Below are 4,997 nucleotides of genomic sequence, written 5' to 3' on the forward strand. Positions count from 1 at the left end.
AAGGCAGTTCCTTGCTGCTGACCAAAAAGCTGGATGAAAAGTACTACGAGCCGTAAGTCAATGTAAAGAATACAGTGTTCAGCCTGTTGGCTTTGATCTGGGGTGCAATAGAATTTTCCTGTGAGTTATGATGTTGGCAGTTATCTTTAGTGTATAGGGTACAATCAGGTGGAAACATCTCTCCTAATAGGTGTTTCAGCCAGACAGACTGAGCTGTCAAAATTAATTCATTGATAAGTTCCATTTCCAAACGACAGTTCTCCACAAGCAATGAAAAGTGTGTCCATAAATATCTTAATTGCCCGCGCACGTCTCATTTGTCAAACTTGCACTGTCTCTGTAGCACCATCTGGTTACTTAAAAATATCAAACCTAATTCTGAGGTGGTTCATGACGCTGACTGGTTTACTAGAGGTCTTCCTGAGTTGGATGCTGCCTTTCAGTCTTTGCCAGAAGACCCTGAGCGGCTCTCATCCTTTTTGAAGCCTATACGAGCTGCTTCGTTCCTCTCTTGGAGAGACCTTTGTTGCAGCTTCTCACAGGACTAGCCCCTACGTGCGTGGCAAAGGGCTTGCAGGGTCAAAGCTTGACTACAGAGATTTCCTGGGACATAAACGTGTAGGTAGATGTTCATTACCTGCTTCTCCTCCTCACATGAACAGGAGCTCGCCAGCTGGCGGCACTGTTAGTCAGCTGCAGCAAGCACCCCCTGGTCTTCAGCCTCCCGTCAAAGATCAGGGCTGTGATCTCCAGTGTGGAAAAACACTCCGTTTGCTGGAATTAAAATACTGATGATGCCTTTTTCCGAACACTTAACGTGTAATATCAGCCTGAAGGCTCTGTTCTTCTGCCTCTTCCTTAAAAATATCCTTGAAAAATTTTCATTCCCAGCTGTTCCCAAATGCCCAGTCATGTTCCTCAGCCTCATCCGCACCTCTAGCCAGATCCCAATCCAGCTACTGTGCCATGGAAGGATTTGTCTCAAGGCAGGGACTCTCAGAACAGGGAGAAGTGGGTCTGGGTACTGATTCCACCACCTCTGTTGTCAGATATTCCTATGTGAGACCTCACGTTTGTGTCTCCTTTGAGAAGACAGGTCTCAGCCTCTGTCCTGTGACTCTCCCCACAAAACTGACTGCAGTTATGGAGCAGAGGGGATCGTGATTACCTGCCTGCTGATGCCCTTCATCCTCTAAGGGCAGGTACCCAGAGAAGGTCAGGCAAGGCAGTAGACTCCAGCCCTCCAGCTTTGCAGCGAGTCAGACAGGAGGAGTTCCGTTTTCACCTTCTAGTTCTTTGGGCCTTTAGAGATGAAATCTACCTTAATTTCCTCCCTTTAAATGTATTTTGGAGATGCTTATGGTTTTTTTTTTTTTGTACTACTTAAGTCCAAAGAGAAATCCAACTTCTAACTGCATCTGCTTTGAAATACAAGTGAGATTTCAACTGAGTAGTGAAGTGGGTTTTGCAGAATCTCAGCTACGTTAAGTTGTTTTCTATCATTTGCTGTCCATCACCGTTTCTTTTTATTTAGGCAGAAATCCTGCATTTCGGATGACTGGTTCTGTAAAGTTTATGTGAGTTGCTATACAAAACAAATGTGCCATGTTGTTTCTTCAGCTGTGCAGGACTACGCATTTTCCTTTTCTAAATAGCAATCACCCCAAAAGGGAAGGAAGGCTTTCTTTGGTAGTCCTATCCCTCTGGCCTCCCTCTTCCTCTAAAAAAAGATTTTCTGCGGAGTAAGTGCTGAAATCACACACAGAATCATAGAATGGTTGAGGTTGGAAGGGACCTCTGGAGATCATCTAGTCCAACATCCCTACTCCAGCAGGGACACCCAGAGCACGGGGCACAGGGCGGCATCCAGGTGGGTTTGGAAGATATCCAGAGAAGGAGACTCCACAGCCTCCCTGGGCAGCCTGTGCCAGGGCTCTGGCACCCTCACAAGTCCCCTTAGGGACTTGCAGACAGGTCTCCATTTGGAGATGGAACTTCCTGTGTTTCAGCTTAAACCATTGAGCCTTGTCCTGTCACTGGCCACCACTGAGAATGTGGTTTCTCATGTATGTCTGACCTAGTGCATTCACCTAAAGCTCAGCTATCTACTGCTAGATGGAAGCCAGTGGCACGGAGGGATCATGCACAGTTCACATGGACTAAACAAGCAAATTTGATTTGCAGGCCTCCAAAGGGGCATCCAGTTTCTCAGGTAGAAAGCAGTCTTCTCCAGTCTGTACTAGAGGCTCCAGCTGATGCACTACAGAAATGAGCAGTAATTCAGAAATTCAGAATAGCATTCATAACTCTGCTTCTGTTTCCTATTTGAGCTAAGGCGCTGCCTCCATTTCTCAAAGCCTTGTCTAGACGAATTTTCTTTTGATTGAGGAAAATCTGCAGTGCATAATTTCAGAATAATGATCTCTTCATCGTGCTTAGTGAGAAAATGGAGGAAGATATCAAGCTTTGGAGTCATGTACACATCTGTGATGTTTGTCATCAGGTAACTTACTGAGTGCTGTGTATTGATTGGGTTTTGTGGAAAGAAAGAGGAAGATGCGTTTGTAAGGTGATGCAGATGATCTGAAGCAACTTAAACCTCTATATTTTAACAGCAATACTGTATGCCTGTGTCTCCAAACAAGGCAGACTGTGGCCCACAAAAAAAAAAAAAAAAAAAAAAAAAAAAAAAAGGCACATGGATCTTATGCTCCCAGGGCTACAAAGAAAGCAAACAGAAAGAGAAGGCAATTGAGAACAGATGATCCCAGAAGGGAGGGCATAAAAGTTTGTTTAGCTAGTTTGCTTGGATAGTAGATTGGGCATGAACTATGATCAACAACTCAAAATGTCAGAAACTGATTCAAAGTACTGTGGGATTTGTTAGGAGAAGGGATAAGGTCTGGAAACAACCTTTCTAACAGAGCCAATATGACTTGTGTTCCACACAGATGTGACACAAGAGCCATCTCTCCCTGCCTTCTTGTGCAACTGATGCTTTTCACGGCAGAAAAAATACAAGCCTGTTCTATGCAGTAGCAGGATTAGTGGAATTACAGCATGAACATTTCTATTTAAAATAAAAAGATTTCTGTTAGTTCATACATTAGTTTAAATTCCATGCATGAAATTTTGTTTGTTTTAGGGTTTTTTGGTTGGTTTGGTTTTCCTTTTTTTTTTTTTTTTTTTTCTATGCTGGACTATACAATCTTTGCCTATTGGCCTTTGTTAGATGATACCACCCGCCAAGACCAACAGTCCAAGTGTGAGCGTGGCCTCTTCATCCTTCTCCTTTTGGGTGTCATCCTTGCTGCCCTTTATTCTGGGGGAAAGAAAAAACAAACAAACAAACAAAAAAGGAGCATGCCATAATGTAGCACCAATCTGTGTACTTGGTTGCACACCCCAGATCCTTCCTAAAACTTCCCTTGGCCTCTGTGCCATCAAAAATGGGTAAAGATGGAAACAGAAAGGAACTGAAGAGTGTCAGTGTCTCACATTACCTGAGGACAGCCTGCATCATACACAGTCTCCACTCATTTAACTTGAGCACACGGGAGAAGGTTGAGAAAAGGGCCATGAAGATGGTGAAGGAGTTGCAGCATCTGACATATAACAAGAGGCTGAGAGAACTGGGATTATTTAGTCTTGAGAAGCCACAGTTCAGAGTGGAATCTGTGTGAATATGCAATGTGCGTGAATACCTGACGGGAGGGATTAAAGAAGACTCGGTTATTGGTGATATTCAGTGGACGGTCAAGAGGCAATGGTTGCAAACTGAAACACAGGACCTCCATTAAAGCATGAAAAAAATATCCAAGAAAATAATTATCTTTGGAAAGATCTCCTTTTCCATGTTGAAGCTCTTTTCCCTTAGCCTCCTTAGCCAAGGCAGCATCTCCTACTTGTCTTCCCATTCTGCACATTATTATAAGTAATAATCTTGCTTATTACCCTGAATTGCATGTGGGGCCTGCATTAACTGCAGCTGGCTGCATTTTGTCACACTTGCCCCACCTCTGAGCACCGGAGGAGGGAGCGGAAAAGTCCTGTTGGGATAGGAAGCAGTTGGGAGCCATTAGCAGCTCGGCTTTCAGCGGGACGTCAAACGCTTTCCAGGGCAGGGCAATCGCCTGGAATGCAGCAGAGTACTCAGGCCCTGGGCAAGTTGAGACACGTGTTGGTGCATCATACGAAATGGAGCCTATCGTTCGAAACGGGCCTCTCCCAGCCACCTGGGAAGTATAGACATCACGATCTACCGGAGGAAATTTGACTGCCAAATCAGAGGGATGTGACAACATTTCTTCCCATTCCTGAATGTGTTTCACTGTGAAGTCATTGCATGGCTCTTCAAGTAGAGGATGAGTTATTACAAATAAAAGTGGGACATTATTTTAGAAAAGGAGAGGGAGTGGAAGCTGAGGAGGAAAAAATAAAGGTGCAGCCCCCAGGAGCTGCACTAAAATGCAGTGCAGAAACTGCGTGGCCCGCACAACTTCAGCCACCTCTGCGCTCGTTTGCTATGGAGCCTGGCTCGTCCTGGAGTCATTCAACACGGGGAGGTACCTGGGAGGCAGGTGGTCTGGACTTTATTTATCCGTTTTCAGCTGCTTGTATGACCTGGCAGCTCCACTGTTTGTGTAGGGCAGGGCAACCCAAAGGTGACAAGGAGAAGGGGCCGCAGTCCGGAGAGGAAAGGTGCCTCGCGCAGCAGGTAGCAGCCTGCAGTCGGGTGCTTGCGGGGCAAGGCAGCCTCTGGTGGGGCTTTGGGCACTCCAGACCGTTCTCCTGGGGAGCCTGAGACCCTTCCTCACTGCAGACCTTCCATCGCTGGGGAAAGAGCTGGAGGAGGAGACGGAGCGCTCCTGACGCTCACCCACGCTGCAGGACACCGGGATCGCGGCCGGCCCTGCGGGGACTGAGCTCGTGCCGCGGGGGGCGGCCCCGGGCAAGGCCGGCGGCAGGGAGGGAGGCCGAGCCCCGCACCGGGCCCG

Source organism: Nothoprocta perdicaria, unplaced genomic scaffold (genome assembly GCF_003342845.1).
Source record: "Nothoprocta perdicaria isolate Ctin4 unplaced genomic scaffold, notPer1 scaffold_68, whole genome shotgun sequence".
NCBI classification, from domain to species: domain Eukaryota; kingdom Metazoa; phylum Chordata; class Aves; order Tinamiformes; family Tinamidae; genus Nothoprocta; species Nothoprocta perdicaria.